This window comes from Rutidosis leptorrhynchoides, chromosome 6, assembly GCF_046630445.1.
Source record: "Rutidosis leptorrhynchoides isolate AG116_Rl617_1_P2 chromosome 6, CSIRO_AGI_Rlap_v1, whole genome shotgun sequence".
Lineage (NCBI taxonomy): Eukaryota > Viridiplantae > Streptophyta > Magnoliopsida > Asterales > Asteraceae > Rutidosis > Rutidosis leptorrhynchoides.
In genome coordinates this window covers 229,613,324-229,632,592 of record NC_092338.1, presented here as the reverse complement: position 1 = coordinate 229,632,592, position 19,269 = coordinate 229,613,324, and the positions used below count along the sequence as shown (strand labels likewise).

The window sequence follows — 19,269 nt, the reverse complement described above, 5'->3', positions numbered from 1 at the left end:
AAGATATAAGTTCACACGAGCCCGCCTCCATACAACAGTCATGTAGAATGGCTCACAAACTAGTGAACCAGATTGAGGAAAGAATTAAAGAACAGGCGGCTGAAGAGGCCAATGTGAAGCAAGTCAAAAGAAAGTGGGAGAAAAACGGTGATAAGAATCACCAATACAACAACAACAGCAATTACAATAATAATCGCAACAATTATCCCGACAATCGCAACATCAATCGCAACTACAACAAATGACCCAACAACAACAACAACAACAACAACAACAACAACAACAACAGCAACTACAACAATCATCCCAACAACAATAACAACCGCAACAACAACAACAATCAGAAGCAGCTATGCCAAAGGTGTGAAAAGTATCACTCGGGGTTCTGCACCAAATTTTGCAACAAGTGTAAAAGAAATGGTCATAGCGCGGTGAAGTGTGAGGTCTACGGACCAGGGGTTAACAGAACGAAAGGAACAAATGGTGTCGGAACGAGTAATGGCGTAGCAAGTAGTGTCGGAGCAAGTTATGCCAATGTAGTTTGTTATAAATGTGGAAAACCGGGCCACATTATTAGAAATTGCCCGAACCAGGAGAACACGAATGGACAAGGCCGCGGAAGAGTTTTCAATATTAATGCGGCAGAGGCACAGGAAGACCCGGAGCTTGTTACAGGTACGTTTCTTATTGACAATAAATCTGCTTACGTTTTATTTGATTCGGGTGCGGATAGAAGATATATGAGTAGAGATTTTTGTGCTAAATTAAGTTGTCCATTGACACCGTTGGTTAGTAAATTTTTACTCGAATTAGCAAACGGTAAATTAATTTCAGCAGATAATATACGCCGGAATCGAGAAATTAAACTGGGTAGCGAAATATTTAAGATTGATTTGATACCAGTAGAGTTAGGGAGTTTTGATGTAATAGTTAGCATGGACTGGCTGAAGAAGGTGAAAGCAGAGATTGTATGTTATAAAAATGCAATTCGCATTGTACGAGAAGAAGGAGAACCCTTAATGGTGTACGGAGAAAAGGGCAACATGAAGCTACATCTTATTAGTAATTTGAAGGCACAAAAACTAATAAGAAAAGTTTTCTATGCTGTTCTAGCACACGTCGAGAACGTACAAACTGAAGAAAAGAGCATCAATGATGTTCCCGTCGCAAAAGAATTTCCCGATGTATTTCCGAAAGAATTACCGGGACTACCTCCACATCGATCTGTTGAATTTCAAATAGATCTTGTACCAGGATCTGCACCAATAGCTCGTGCTCCTTATAGACTCGCACCCAACGAGATGAAAGAACTGCAAAGCCAACTGCAAGAACTATTAGAACGTGGTTTCATTCGACCAAGCACATCACCATGGGGAGCTCCTGTTTTGTTTGTCAAGAAGAAGGATGGTACATTTAGGTTGTGTATTGACTACAGAGAGTTGAACAAACTTACCATCAAAAACCGTTATACACTGCCGAGAATTGACGACTTATTTGATCAACTACAAGGCTCGTCGGTTTATTCGAAGATCGATTTACGTTCTGGATATCATCAAATGCGAGTAAAGGAGGATGATATTCCAAAAACTGCTTTTAGGACGCGTTATGGTCATTACGAGTTTATGGTTATGCCGTTTGGATTGACTAACGCACCAGCTGTGTTCATGGACCTTATGAACCGAGTGTGTGGGCCATATCTTGACAAGTTTGTCATTGTTTTCATCGATGACATACTTATTTACTCAAAGAATGATCAAGAGTACGAAGAACATTTGAGAAAAGTGCTAGAAGTATTGAGGAAAGAAAAACTGTACGCTAAGTTTTCAAAGTGTGCATTTTGGTTGGAAGAAGTTCAATTCCTCGGTCACATAGTGAACAAAGAAGGTATCCAGGTGGACTCAGCAAAGTTCGAAACCGTTGAAAAGTGGGAAACCCCAAAAACTCCGAAGCATATACGTCAATTTTTAGGATTGGCTGGTTACTACAGAAGATTCATCCAAGATTTCTCCAAAATAGCAAAACCCTTGACTTCATTAACGCATAAAGGGAAGAAATTTGAATGGAAGGATAAACAAGAGAAGGCGTTTCAATTATTGAAGAAAAATCTAACTACAGCACCTATATTGTCATTGCCTGAAGGGAATGACTATTTTGTGATTTATTGTGACGCATCAAAGCAAGGTCTCGGTTGTGTATTAATGCAACGGACGAAGGTGATTGCTTATGCATCTAGACAATTGAAGATTCACGAGCAAAATTATACGACGCATGATTTGGAATTAGGCGCGGTTGTTTTTGCATTAAAGACTTGGAGGCACTACTTATATGGGGTCAAATATATTATATATACCGACCACAAAAGTCTTCAACACATATTTAATCAAAAACAACTGAATATGAGGCAGCGTAGGTGGATTGAATTGTTGAATGATTACGACTTTGAGATTCGTTACCACCCGAGGAAGGCAAATGTGGTAGCCGACGCCTTGAGCAGAAAGGACAGAGAACCTATTCAAGTAAAATCTATGAATATAATGATTCACACTAGCCTTACTACTCAAATAAAGGAGGCGCAACAAGGAGTTTTAAAAGAGGGAAATTTAAAGGATGAAATACCCAAAGGATCGGAGAAGCATCTTAATATTCGGGAAGACGGAACCCGGTATAGGGCTGAAAGAATTTGGGTACCAAAATTTGGAGATATGAGAGAAATGGTACTTAGAGAAGCTCATAAAACCAGATACTCAATACATCCTGGAACGGGGAAGATGTACAAGGATCTTAAGAAACATTTTTGGTGGCCAGGTATGAAAGCCGATATTGCTAAATATGTAGGAGAATGTTTGACGTGTTCTAAGGTCAAAGCTGAACATCAGAAACCATCAGGTCTACTACAACAACGTGAAATCCAGGAATGGAAATGGGAAAACATTACCATGGATTTCATTACTAAATTGCCAAGGACTGCAAGTGGTTATGATACTATTTGGGTAATAGTTGATTGTCTCACCAAGTCAGCACACTTCCTGCCAATAAGAGAAGATGACAAGATGGAGAAGTTAGCACGATTGTATTTGAAGGAAGTCGTCTCCAGACATGGAATACCAATCTCTATTATCTCTGATAGGGATGGCAGATTTATTTCAAGATTCTGGCAGACATTACAGCAAGCATTGGGAACTCGTCTAGACATGAGTAGTGCCTATCATCCACAAACTGATGGGCAGAGCGAAAGGACGATACAAACTCTTGAAGACATGCTATGAGCTTGTGTTATTGATTTCGGAAATAGTTGGGATCGACATCTACCGTTAGCAGAATTTTCCTACAACAACAGCTACCATTCTAGCATTGAGATGGCTCCGTTTGAAGCACTTTATGGTAGAAAGTACAGGTCTCCGATTTGTTGGAGTGAAGTAGGGGATAGACAGATTACGGGTCCGGAGATAATACAAGAAACTACCGAGAAAATCATCCAAATTCAACAAAGATTGAAAACCGCCCAGAGTCGACAAAAGAGCTACGCGGACAGTAAAAGAAAAGATATAGAGTTTGAAATTAGAGAAATGGTCATGCTTAAGGTTTCACCTTGGAAAGGCGTTGTTCGATTTGGTAAACGGGGGAAAGTAAATCCAAGGTACATTGGACCATTCAAGATTATAGATCGTGTCGGACCAGTAGCTTACAAATGGAGCTACCTCAACAACTTGCGGCTGTACATAACACTTTCCAAGTCTCAAATTTGAAGAAATGTTTTGCTAAAGAAGATCTCACTATTCCGTTGGACGAAATTCAAATCAATGAAAAACTTCAATTCATTGAAGAACCCATTGAAATAATGGATCGTGAGGTTAAGAGACTTAAACAAAACAAGATACCGATTGTTAAGGTTCGATGGAATGCTTGTAGACAACTCGAGTTCACCTGGGAACGAGAAGACCAGATGAAGAAGAAGTACCCGCACTTATTTCCAGAAGATGAGCCAACACCTCCAATCGCTTAAAATTTCGGGACGAAATTTATTTAACGGGTAGCTACTGTAGTGACCCGAACTTTTCCGAACCTTTCTATGATTATATGTTTAATGAAAACTATATTTACATGATTAAATGTTTCCAACATGTTAAGAAATCAAACTTGTTAAGACTTGATTAATTGAAATAGGTTTCATATAGACAATTGACCACCCAAGTTGACCGGTGATTCACGAACTTTAAAACTTGTAAAAACTATATGATGACATATATATGGATATATATATATAGTTAACATGATATTATGATAAGTAAACATATCATTAAGTATATTAACAATGAACTACATATGTAAAAACAAGACAACTAACTTAATGATTTTGAAACGAGACATATATGCAACGATTATCGTTGTAACGACATTTAATGTATATATATCATATTAAGAGATATTCATACATCATGATAATATAATAATTTAAAATCTCATTTTATATTATAAACATTGGGTTAACAACATTTAACAAGATCGTTAACCTAAAGGGTTCAAAACAACACTTACATGTAACGACTAACGATGACTTAACGACTCAGTTAAAATGTATATACATGTAGTGTTTTAATATGTATTCATACACTTTTGAAAGACTTCAAGACACTTATCAAAATACTTCTACTTAACAAAAATGCTTACAATTACATCCTCGTTCAGTTTCATCAACAATTCTACTCGTATGCACCCGTATTCGTACTCGTACAATACACAGCTTTTAGATGTATGTACTATTGGTATATACACTCCAATGATCAGCTCTTAGCAGACCATTTGAGTCACCTAACACATGTGGGAATCATCATTTGGCAACTAGCATGAAATATCTCATAAAATTACAAAAATATGAGTAATCATTCATGACTTATTTACATGAAAGCAAAATTACATATCCTTTATATCTAATCCATACACCAACGACCAAAAACACCTACAAACACTTTCATTCTTCAATTTTCTTCATATAATTGATCTCTCTCAAGTTCTATCTTCAAGTTCTAAGTGTTCTTCATAAATTCCAAAAGTTATAGTTTCATAAAATCAAGAATACTTCCAAGATTGCAAGTTTACTTCCAAGTTTTCTAAATCCATTCCAAGTAATCATCCAAGATCAAGAAACCTTTGTTAATTACAGTAGGTTATCTTTCTAATACAAGGTAATAATCATATTCAAACTTTAATTCAATTTCTATAACTATAACAATCTTATTTCGAGTGGAAATCTTACTTGAAATTGTTTTCGTGTCATGATTCTGCTTCAAGAACTTTCATGCCATCCAAGGATCCTTTGAAGCTAGATCTATTTTTCTAATTTATAGTAGGTTTATCCAAGGAACTTGAGGTAGTAATGATGTTCATAACATCATTCGATTCATACATATAAAGCTATCTTATTCGAAGGTTTAAACTTGTAATCACTAGAACATAGTTTAGTTAATTCTAAACTTGTTCGCAAATAAAAGTTAATCTTTCTAACTTGAGTTTTAAAATCAACTAAACACATGTTCTATATCTATATGATATGCTAACTTAATGATTTAAAACCTGGAAACACGAAAAACACCGTAAAATCGGATTTACGCCGTCGTAGTAACACCGCGGGCTGTTTTGGGTTAGTTAATTTAAAACTATGATAAACTTTGATTTAAAAGTTGTTATTTTGGGAAAATGATTTTTATTATGAACATGAAACTATATCCAAAAATTATGGTTAAACTCAAAGTGGAAGTATGTTTTCTAAAATGGTCATCTAGACGTCATTCTTTCGACTGAAATGACTACCTTTACAAAAATGACATGTAACTTATTTTTCCGACTATAAACCTATACTTTTTCTGTTTAGATTCATAAAATAGAGTTCAATATGAAACCATAGCAATTTGATTCACTCAAAACGGATTTAAAATTAAGAAGTTATGGGTAAAACAAGATTGGATAATTTTTCTCATTTTAGCTACGTGAAAATTGGTAACAAATCTATTCCAATCATAACTTAATCAACTTGTATTGTATATTATGTAATCTTGAGATACCATAGACACGTATACAATGTTTCGACCTATCATGTCGACACATCTATATATATTTCGGAACAACCATAGACACTCTATATGTGAATGTTGGAGTTAGCTATACAGGGTTGAGGTTGATTCCAAAATATATATAGTTTGAGTTGTGATCAATACTGAGATACGTATACACTGGGTCGTGGATTGATTCAAGATAATATTTATCGATTTATTTCTGTACATCTAACTGTGGACTACTAGTTGTAGGTTACTAACGAGGACAGCTGACTTAATAAACTTAAAACATCAAAATATATTAAAAGTGTTGTAAATATATTTTGAACATACTTTGATATATATGTATATATTGTTATAGGTTCGTGAATCAACCAGTGGCCAAGTCTTACTTCCCGACGAAGTAAAAATCTGTGAAAGTGAGTTATAGTCCCACTTTTAAAATCTAATATTTTTGGGATGAGAATACATGCAGGTTTTATAAATGATTTACAAAATAGACACAAGTACGTGAAACTACATTCTATGGTTGAATTATCGAAATCGAATATGCCACTTTTTATTAAGTCTGGTAATCTAAGAATTAGGGAACAGACACCCTAATTGACGCGAATACTAAAGATAGATCTATTGGGCCTAACAAACCCCATCCAAAGTACCGGATGCTTTAGTACTTCGAAATTTATATCATATCCGAAGGGTGTCCCGGAATGATGGGGATATTCTTATATATGCATCTTGTTAACGTCGATTACCAGGTGTTCACCATATGAATGATTTTTATCTCTATGTATGGGATGTGTATTGAAATATGAAATCTTGTGGTCTATTGTTACGATTTGATATATATAGGTTAAACCTATAACTCACCAACATTTTTGTTGACGTTTAAAGCATGTTTATTCTCAGGTGAATACTAAGAGCTTCCGCTATTGCATACTAAAATAAGGACAAGATTTGGAGTTCATGTTTGTATGATATTGTGTAAAAACTGCATTCAAGAAACTGAGTTCGATGTAACATATTTGTATTGTAAACCATTATGTAATGGTCGTGTGTAAACAGGATATTTTAGATTATCATTATTTGATAATCTACGTAAAGCTTTTTAAACCTTTATTTATGAAATAAAGGTTATGGTTTGTTTTAAAAATGAATGCAGTCTTTGAAAAACATCTCATATAGAGGTCAAAACCTCGCAACGAAATCAATTAATATCGAACATTTTTAATCAATAAGAACGGGACATTTCATAAAACTGTTTCAAGCTTATCCTATACTCATTTATCACATCTTCATCTACCAAAATTCAATTTTAGAGAGAGAGTTGAGTTTCTAGTGAGAGAGAGCTCACTTTGGTGAATAAGAAGGCTGAATCTCACCCGAACCCAAGTTTTAAAGTTGTTCCTTACGTCTCTAGCTACACTTTGATAGTCTTGGTAAGTCTTAACTCTATGTTTTGAGTTTTAATTAGTGTATGCTAGGGTTTGGCTCATTTGGAACTTGTATGACCCATTTGGAGGTTAAATGGGTGGGTTTTGGGTTAGATTGACGAAAGTAAACCCTAAAATAACTATAATCTAGGGTTGGTCTTATGATTTGAGATTGAAAGTGTTAAATGGTGTTTTTAGTCACTAATACACTTGTAATTGAAGGAAGAATTGTAAATGGGTCATGTTTGACTAAAATTGTAAGTTTAAGTATTAAAATGGGTCAAAGAGTAATGTTAACCTAGTTTGGGCGAAATGGGTATGAATTACCCTAAGTTTGCGTTAGTTAAAGTTAGTAGACTTTAAATCACTAGCTTTAGTGATTTAATATGTGTCTTGGCCATTTATGGGCGGTTTTTGTGTAGTTGGGTTATTTAATGCGAATTGGCTCATTAAATGCTCAAGTGTAGGTAATGTGGTTAGTTCCACTAGTTTGTATATTGAAAGTGTACTTAATGTATTAGGTACATTGCTTTGAAGTTCAGAAGTGCATAACCATCATCCTTGTACGAATGTGGCATTGTCGCGGTATTCAAGACACCACATTCTAAGTAACGAGTAGTATTGTCGCGGTGTTCAAGACACTACTCATTGTTTGATTGACATGTGGTATTGTCTCGGTGTTTAAGACACCACAATGTCATGGGAGTGGATGCTGCGGTGTTCAAGGCACCATTCATGGTTTTGATTGACATGTGAAATCGTCGCGGTGTTCAAGACTCCACATTGTCATGGGGGTGAGTTAGTTGCGTTGTTCAAGACATCACCTGGGGGATTAGTGATTACGCGGTGTTTAAGTAACACTAATAGATGTTATGAACTCCGTCGGTCTTTTACGAGTACCGTTCCCTTGTACAATTGGTTAACCATGGTTGTGTGAATTCGTATTTAGCATATTAAATTGTGAACTATATGCTATTGTTATTGCTAGCTTATTGTGAATTGCGGATAGTAGTTTATGCATGATGTTTGCATGGTTATCGAATTTCTAGCTTGTTTGTGGTATGGTACGTGATTGCAAGTAAGTAGGTTATATATGAACATGTATAATTATTGCATTCACTAAGCGTTAGCTTACCCCTCTCGTTGTTTATCTTTTTAGATGCAGGTGCGGACAAAGGGAAGGGGGTTATTGGATACTAGTTCCCCGTGTTGGATTATTGTGAAGCTGTTGAAGTTGGCCCAACGTTTTAGGTAGTTTAGCCCCAAACCATGCTCGAAGTATTGTTTGGATTAAAACTATCGTTTTTGAAAGGGTCAAACTTGTATTACATTTGTTAATGGCCTTTGTGCCTTTTGTAAAGCATTAAACTTATTGTATGTTCTAATGGAACGTGGGGAAATGTTATATCATTTAATTGGCGCATAAATGTGTATTATAAAAAAAATTATCATATAAAATACGGGTTGGGTTGTTTCAGCGCGACAATCACATGTGATTGAAAAAAAAAATTAAAAACCTTTTTTTTTTGAAATTTTTTTTTTCAAATTTTTTTTCCAATCACATGTGATTGGATTTGACGTGCATTAAATCACATGTAATTCTGCATGCCAATCACATGTGATTGTAAAACTCAAACACATGTTATTTTGCAAGTCAAATCCAATCACATGTCATTGAGCAAAAAAAAATAATTTTTTTCAATCGCATGTGATTGGATTTCATATGCAGAATCACGATGTGATTGAGTTTTTACAATCACATGTGATAAATTTTGACATGCTAAATTTTTTTAATATTTTTTTCAAAAAAAAAATAATTTTTTTGGATTTTTTTTAAATCACATGTGATTGTCGCGCTCTGATTGGTCCGTTGGATTCCAAGCAAATTGTTGCATTCAAAGGATTACAACTCTAAGTTTTTAATCTAAACTAGTGAAATGACCCGTGAAAACACGGGTTTGTTTAAACAAAATATTTTAATGATATGTTTTAGGTATTAAGTGAATGTAAATGTTAAATTCATTTAGTTTATTGCCTCGTGGAACTACAAATTCCAACTAAGAAACTTGTCGTTAATTTTAAAAACATAAAGTTCGCTCAAAGTTGAATATTTATATTTATATTTTTAATAATAATAATTAATAATAACAATAATAATAATAATAATAATAATAATAATAATAATAATAATAAATGCCTTTTAAATTTTTTTAGAAAAATAAAATTACAATTTAGGAGAGATTAATATTTCCTTTTATAAAAAAATTTGTATTATTTTTTAATTAAATTAATATATAATTATGACATCATCATTATGAAAAGTAAAAAGTAATTTAGCTTAATGATAATGTCATAATTTTAGAAGTTTATTAGACTATATATATTTGCTACTCTGCTTATCCGTAAAAGTTGTTAAAATATCCTATCAGGTTTTTAAAAACTATAGATAATACGAGTATTTTATTTAAATTTTGAATATATTGATAACGATTTGTATTATCTTCTTCATTTGACCACATCAATTCAATTGTTTTGCAACCCACCCTCGCCCTATTTATTTGGAAAATTGTTGAATCAACATCATATATAAATCTCATATACATTCATTTATACAAATAAACATAAACACTACCGTATATACCATAATCAACCTCTAATGGCTTCCTATCTACTCTCACTCTCTTCTTTTGTATTGATCATTTTTTCACTACAATTCATCTTTATTTCTCCCATTTTTTCGACATCAAGACGACTCATTAATAACCATGTCCTCAACGATCATGATATGGGCTTTCGAGTAGCCCTGAAGCATGTTGATTCAGGCAAAAACTTGACAAAAATTGAGCGTCTACAACGTGGTGTCATGAGAGGAAACTTAAGGTTACAAAGACTCATAAACAACATGATGATGACTGCTACTTCAACTGATCATTCGAACTCTCAAATAGTATCACCGGTTCACGCTGGACAAGGCGATTTTTAATGAATTTACCCATTGGAACACCTCCAAAAACTTATTCAGCTATTATGGATACAGGTAGTGACCTCATATGGACACAATGTAAGCCGTGCACTAAATGTTTTGATACACCAACACCTATTTTCGATCCTAAAAAGTCTTCCACTTTTACGAAAGTTTTGTGTACTAATGATGATCTCCTAAATTAGATGTTTAGATTTAATTTAGGAATTGAGTGCAATGAGGGGTGGATGGTGGTGTTGATAATGTTTTTGGGACCTTATGATCGTCTTTCACTTAGGTTCAAGTGATCAATCACCACGTCTGAAATGTCCCGTTCTTATTGATTAAAAACGTTCCATATTAATTGATTTCGTTGCGAGGTTTTGACCTCTATATGAGACGTTTTTCAAAGACTGCATTCATTTTTAAACAAACCATAACCTTTATTTCATCAATAAAGGTTTAAAAAGCTTTACGTAGATTATCAAATAATGATAATCTAAAATATCCTGTTTACACACGACCATTACATAATGGTTTACAATACAAATATGTTACAACAAAATAAGTTTCTTGAATGCAGTTTTTACACAATATCATACAAGCATGGACTCCAAATCTTGTACTTATTTAAGTATGCGACAGCGGAAGCTCTTAATAATCACCTGAGAATAAACATGCTTAAAACGTCAACAAAAATGTTGGTGAGTTATAGGTTTAACCTATATATATCAAATCGTAACAATAGACCACAAGATTTCATATTTCAATACACATCCCATACATAGAGATAAAAATCATTCATATGGTGAACACCTGGTAACCGACAATAACAAGATGCATATATAAGAATATCCCCATCATTCCGGGACACCCTTCGGATATGATATAAATTTCGAAGTACTAAAGCATCCGGTACTTTGGATGGGGTTTGTTAGGCCCAATAGATCTATCTTTAGGATTCGCGTCAATTAGGGTGTCTGTTCCCTAATTCTTAGATTACCAGACTTAATAAAAAAGGGGTATATTCGATTTCGATAATTCAACCATAGAATGTAGTTTCACATACTTGTGTCTATTTTGTAAATCATTTATAATACCTGCATGTATTCTCATCCCAAAAATATTAGATTTTAAAAGTGGGACTATAACTCACTTTCACAGATTTTTACTTCGTCGGGAAGTAAGACTTGGCCACTGGTTGATTCACGAACCTATAACAATATATACATATATATCAAAGTATGTTCAAAATATATTTACAACACTTTTAATATATTTTGATGTTTTAAGTTTATTAAGTCAGCTGTCCTCGTTAGTAACCTACAACTAGTTGTCCACAGTTAGATGTACAGAAATAAATTGATAAATATTATCTTGAATCAATCCACGACCCAGTGTATACGTATCTCAGTATTGATCACAACTCAAACTATATATATTTTGGAATCAACCTCAACCCTGTATAGCTAACTCCAACATTCACATATAGAGTGTCTATGGTTGTTCCGAAATATATATAGATGTGTCGACATGATAGGTCGAAACATTGTATACGTGTCTATGGTATCTCAAGATTACATAATATATAATACAAGTTGATTAAGTTATGGTTGGAATAGATTTGTTACCAATTTTCACGTAGCTAAAATGAGAAAAATTATCCAATCTTGTTTTACCCATAACTTCTTCATTTTAAATCCGTTTTGAGTGAATCAAATTGCTATGGTTTCATATTGAACTCTATTTTATGAATCTAAACAAAAAAAGTATAGGTTTCTAGTCGGAAAAATAAGTTACAAGTCGTTTTTGTAAAGGTAGTCATTTCAGTCGAAAGAACGACGTCTAGATGACCATTTTAGAAAACATACTTCCACTTTGAGTTTAACCATAATTTTTGGATATAGTTTCATGTTCATAATAAAAATCATTTTCTCAGAATAACAACTTTTAAATCAAAGTTTATCATAGTTTTTAATTAACTAACCCAAAACAGCCCGCGGTGTTACTACGACGGCGTAAATCCGGTTTTACGGTGTTTTTCGTGTTTCCAGGTTTTAAATCATTAAGTTAGCATATCATATAGATATAGAACATGTGTTTAGTTGATTTTAAAAGTCAAGTTAGAAGGATTAACTTTTGTTTGCGAACAAGTTTAGAATTAACTAAACTATGTTCTAGTGATTACAAGTTTAAACCTTCGAATAAGATAGCTTTATATGTATGAATCGAATGATGTTATGAACATCATTACTACCTTAAGTTCCTTGGATGAACCTACTGGAAAAGAGAAAAATGGATCTAGCTTCAATGGATCCTTGGATGGCTCAAAGTTCTTGAAGCAAAATCATGACACGAAAACAAGTTCAAGTAAGATCATCACTTGAAATAAGATTGTTATAGTTATAGAAATTGAACCAAAGTTTGAATATGATTATTACCTTGTATTAGAATGATAACCTACTGTAAGAAACAAAGATTTCTTGAGGTTGGATGATCTCCTTACAAGATTGGAAGTGAGCTAGCAAACTTGAAAGTATTCTTGATTTTATGAAACTAGAACTTTTGGAATTTATGAAGAACACTTAGAACTTGAAGATAGAACTTGAGAGAGATCAATTAGATGAAGAAAATTGAAGAATGAAAGTGTTTGTAGGTGTTTTTGGTCGTTGGTGTATGGATTAGATATAAAGGATATGTAATTTTGTTTTCATGTAAATAAGTCATGAATGATTACTCATATTTTAGTAATTTTATGAGATATTTCATGCTAGTTGCCAAATGATGGTTCCCACATGTGTTAGGTGACTCACATGGGCTGCTAAGAGCTGATCATTGGAGTGTATATACCAATAGTACATACATCTAAAAGCTGTGTATTGTACGAGTACGAATACGGGTGCATACGAGTAGAATTGTTGATGAAACTGAACGAGGATGTAATTGTAAGCATTTTTGTTAAGTAGAAGTATTTTGATAAGTGTATTGAAGTCTTTCAAAAGTGTATAAATACATATTAAAACACTACATGTATATACATTTTAACTGAGTCGTTAAGTCATCGTTAGTCGTTACATGTAAGTGTTGTTTTGAAACCTTTAGGTTAACGATCTTGTTAAATGTTGTTAACCCAATGTTTATAATAACAAAAGAGATTTTAAATTATTATATTATCATGATATTATGATGTACAAATATCTCTTAATATGATATATATACATTAAATGTCGTTACAACGATAAACGTTACATATATGTCTCGTTTCAAAATCATTAAGTTAGTAGTCTTGTTTTTACATATGTAGTTCATTGTTAATATAATTAATAATATGTTTACTTATCATAATATCATGTTAACTATATATATAACCATATATATGTCATCATATAGTTTTTACAAGTTTTAACGTTCGTGAATCATCGATCAACTTGGGTGGTCAATTGTCTATATGAAACATATTTCAATTAATCAAGTCTTAACAAGTTTGATTGCTTAACATGTTGGAAACATTTAATCATGTAAATATCAATCTCAATTAATATATATAAACATGGAAAAGTTCGGGTCACTACAACGTCCCTGTCTTGATTGCATTACCTTGGCTTGATTATGATTAAGGCTTGGGCGTATTCACAAGCGAACCATAAAAACCTTAGTAATTGCACAGAATCAACAACCTAAAATGAGAGGCCAAACTCCCTATTTATAGGCTTCGGATATCCGCGGAATCAATGTTCGCGCAGCACCGACATATCCGCAATGTTTGTGCGGGACATCTTCGCACACTTTCTTTCTACGGGCTTCCTCAATGATTTAGGTGCAGGGCGTAAATGCTAACTCATATCTACGGTTCTGTTTGTACTTGCATTAAAGTTGCCTTTTGCACTTGAAAAATACATATATATGCCTATATATATATGATCAAGTCCCCCCGGTTTATTGCGCTATATTTTCGCAGAAAATATAACATAATAAACTCTAAAAAATGTAGTTTAAAATGTGTTCCCCATACGATCCGCAATCTTTTATGCCGTGATGAGTTTTTTCGCAATAGTTTTGTGACTGTTAAACTCTTCAACATAGCAACGACTATATAGCTTCCCGAAGTATTTTGTGCGTTTTATAACCGTTAAAGTGAACCGTTGCAACTTAATTTCACCTATAAATATCAACTAAACTTCATTTAGCAAAATTCACATTGCCAACTCGCTTATCCTCATAATCTCATCACTTCAATCACCAATTTCCTAATCAATCTTTACAACTTATTCAGTTATTAATTATGAAGATTCAAGAGCTCAGCCAAAAGGATTACCCAAAATCTTTCATTGCTAGGCTTAGAAGCCCTGAAGCTAAATCTCCCTCATCTTCTGCGAAAAAGATCGCGGAGACGCCTTCTGCTGCCAACGCAGGAAAGAAGCGTAAATACGTTGCCCCATCCTCATCTGAGCCAAGGCAAACTAGGTCAAACACCAAAGGTTTGACTGAAACTCCAATTGTATCCAATTACTCATCTGAGACAATAACTCGTAAGCTTATTTGTCTCTTTCATTCTCATAGTAATTCCACGATTTGTTTTTGCATGTATTTCCCGTATTCAATTTTGAGATGCATTTTATTTTGCAGCTGAGCAATCCAGTACACCGCCCGCATCTGGTCTTCTCCCACTTGCTCAATGAGGATGCTTTCCGCACTCCTCCAACCCCCATTAGTTCAGTACGAATTGATGGTCTGCCTGGTTACTTTTGCGCTTCTCCCTCTGCTGCAGAGGAGCAGTATGAAAAGATGAAGCTTGCAATTCCTGACACAATTTGCAAAACTTACTTCTGTTAATGCACACAATTCATTTATGTAAAATTTTTATATGGCTTTTAATTCAGCCGCAGATATGATTTCTCGTCAAGAGCAATTTTATAGCTTATTGAATAGCGAGAAGCTCAAACTGGAAGAAGAACGCAAGAAAACCATCCTTGCTCAATAACAATGCTCTACCCTTACTACAGACCTCAAGCTTGCAAACGAGGCTGTGGAGGATCTTAAAAAACAGTTGTCTAAAAAGGCAACTGAAGAAAATAAACTAAAGGCGGTGCTTGAAGATGCCAAAAAAGTAATTAAAGAGCGCACTTCAGAGCTCGATGAAGCAAAATTTTCCAAAGTTGCTGCACAACTGGAGTTTACAAGACTGCGCCAACATTTGCCTCTTTTTGTGCAAAAAGTTATGGATTCTCACCCTGTTTTCGAGGGATTTGATGTTTACGTTGCTGCACTCCAGCAACGTGAACGCGTGAAATTTTATTCTCGCCTTGGTGAAGTTTGCGAGCTACCAGAGCCACTGCCTGAAGATATAGCAAATATGCTCTGTAGTAGCAAAGAGGCTGATGAAATATATTAACTTGCCCAGGTGGATATTGCTGAGATTCCCATCCCGAAGGTTGTTGCTATCAGCAAAAACAGGGATGCAACTGCTGAAGATATAATGAAGCTTGATCTCAGCAAAAAGGATAGCGAACAAGCGCAGTAGATTTACGCGCTTTATATTTTGTAACAGTTTAATGCAGCTGTGCAGCTGTCTCTGCATTTTATTAATATTAATAAAGTTCCATTTACCGTAATCAATTGTAATTGTTTATTTTTATAGCGCTTTGTTCCAATTTAGATTCGTAATCGCTAGACTTGTCCTTTGCAATTTCAATATTCATTATTGTGTACATAATAAATATTTACTTACGCGAAACAATCTTTTAATTGTATAATCAATATACCTTACGAATCTTCCAAGTCCGCCGAAACGATCCTTGGGTAAAATATTGCATTTAAGAATACGCCAAATGTGTTATAGCGAAACATCTAAGTTGGGAAAATTCACAACTTAGGATATTAACTTAATATATACAAGTTCCATCATTTTGCTAACATTTGAAAATACGTTCTATTATAGCGGGCTTTTCCTTCACCATTTTAAATATTGCGCATTTAAGTATTCACATGGACTTTAACCATTTTTGTAAATAACACTAAACCGCAAACAAATTATCATCTATCATGAAAAAAGTAAACATTGATTATTTAATCTGCAAATAATTGCATACAAGTTCCTTATTACAGAATTTTAATAATACTTCTGAATTTCACTGCTCTTAAATCATTGTGACCAACAACTTATGCGTAATATCTTTTTCACAGCGTAGCGTGCCATGCATTAGGGATGATTCTTCCATCAATGTCTGCAAGCTTGTAAGAGCCAACCGCATTGGTTGCTATTATTTGGTAGGGACCTTCCCAATGAGGTCCTAAATTACCAACATTTTCTGCGCGGCTTGCTTCATTATTACGCAGAACCTACTCGCCAACATCGAAGGCTAAAGCACGCACCTTTTTGTTATAATATTTCGCAATTTTTTGTTTATTATTCGCTTCTCTTATTGCAGCCATTAATCTGCGTTCCTCCACTAAATTCAAATTTTCGCACAAAGCATCATTATTTGATGTTTCATCAAAATTGGCAGCCCTATGTGTTGGCACAAAAATTTCTGCAGGAATCATTGCCTCCGAGCCATACACTAAACTAAAGGATGTTTCGCCGGTGCTTTTCTTAAATGTTGTGCGATGCACCCGCAGCACATTGGATAACTCATCAACCCATCCTGTTCACTTTTCATTTAAGCATTTTTTAATGCCGTTAACAATATCGCGGTTAGTAATTTCACATAGCCCATTAGCTTGCGGATGTGCCACAGAAGTCAATTTTTGCACAATGTTGAGTTCCTCGCACCAACTTTTAAAGGGATCGTTTGCTATCTGCACCCCATTATCACTTACAATGCCGCGGGGAATCCCAAATCGGTAAATAATGTGCTCCCAAACAAAATTTCGCCCTTATACTCCTGTAATTGTGCGCAATGCTTTTGCCTCTTCCTATTTGGTAAAATAATCGATTGCTATGATTAGGAACTTCACATTTCCTGCTCCTACAGGAAATGGTCCTACAATATCGATCGCCTATTTATAGAATGGCCAAGGCGAGTTCACTAGTATCATGTCATGCCTTGATTTCCTGTTCTGCGGCATGTACCTCTGATTACTTTTGCATCTTTTCACTATTTTTGCCTCATCGCGATATAGGGTTGGCCAGAAGTAGCCCAACCACATGATCTTAGACGCAATAGTTTTATATCCAGAATGTAGCGCGCAAGAACCACTATGAACTTCTCCAATAATCATCTCAACCTCTGCGGGGCCGACACGCCCGTTGTAAGATTTGAGATACAATGTATCATTTTCAATGGTATACGTAAGCGACCTTATGCGCACTAATCTTGCCTCATCTTTATCTTCTGACAGTATGTTATTGCGCAGATTTTCAATGATTGGATTCATCCAATTTGGTTGTACTTCCTCGACTGCCGCAACAACTAAACTGCCATCAATTGCTTTGCCGGGCAACTCTTCTACCCAGACATGCTTTTGAAAATGTGAAAAATTTAAGGCCGCAAGTTTGCTTAACGCGTCTGCCTTTTTGTTTTGGCTTCTTGAAATTTGTACGAGCTCAAAATGCTCAAACTTCTCTGCAGTTTCTTTTAGAAATTTTAAATACTTCTGCATAGAAAGCTCATGCGCATCAAAGGATCCATTGAACTGATTGGAGACTAACTGCGAATCAACATATGCGCGTAACTTAGTGATGTTTAGTTTGAGCACAATGTTTAATCCAGTAAGTAGCGCCTCATATTCAGCTTCATTATTTGTAACATCAAAATTGAAACGTAACATCAAAATTCACCGTTTGGGCTTGTCAGAATTAACCCCGCACCTGCACCTTCTGCGCATGATGCGCCATCTGTGAACAAATCTCATATTTCACCTTGAACAAGCTTCAATTCTGTTCGTTCGTGAATTAACTCTAATTCGCCTATCATTTCTGCCAGATAATCCGCCAAAACTTTTCCCTTCACAGAAGTTCGTGGAAGATATGTTATTTCATAAGATCCTAATTTAATTGCCCATTTAGCAAGCCTTCCAGCTACTTCAGGCTTATTGAGAACATGTTTAACAGGAAAATCAGTTAATACGTGAATAGGATGCCCCTAAAAATATCTCCGCAACCTTCTTGATGTTAACAACAATGCATAGACAAACTTTTCCATTGGCGCATAATTGATCTCGCTTACTGTAAATTCCTTACTTACAAAATAATTTGGCTTTTGCGTTTTATCACGTTCCACAACCAACACCGAGACAAAAGCCTCATTCGCAATTGAAACATATAAGTACAAAATTTTGCCCTTTATTGGCCCAGTTAGCATAGGTAATGTTGCCAACAATTGTTTCATTTCCTGAAATGTGCTATCCACTTCTGCAGTCCATACAAAGTTCTTCTGATTTAAACATCCTTTAAGCGCTTTAAAGAATGGCAGTTGCCTTTCCGCAGCCTTTGACAAAAATCTGGTCAAAGTCGCCAATTTTCCTGTAAAGCTTTGCACTTCTTTTATTGTTTTTGGCGCAGTCATGTTTTTAATTACGGCTATATTTTTTGGATTAGCCTTAATGCCTTGTTCAGTAACATAGTATCCCAAAAATTTTCCCTCCTTTTCGCCAAAACTACAATTGGACGGATTTAACTTCATATTTATTCTGCGCAGATTTTGAAATGTTTTCGCAATATCTTTCAGCATTTGATCTTGCATTTTACTTTTTATGACCAAATCATCTACATATGCTTCAAGATTGGGCCCAATTTTACTTTCAAATGCGCTATCTATCAAGCGTTGATATGTTGCGCCAGGATTCTTAAGTCCAAATGGCATCTTGATATAGCAGTATATAC

At 34.7% G+C, this 19,269-nt stretch overlaps 1 pseudogene; it reads left to right on the top strand.

The window, feature by feature from the left end:
* The first annotated feature begins 10,139 nt into the window (after positions 1 to 10,139).
* Positions 10,140 to 19,269, top strand: part of LOC139856145 (aspartic proteinase nepenthesin-1-like) — a 55,838-nt pseudogene continuing 46,708 nt past the window's right edge.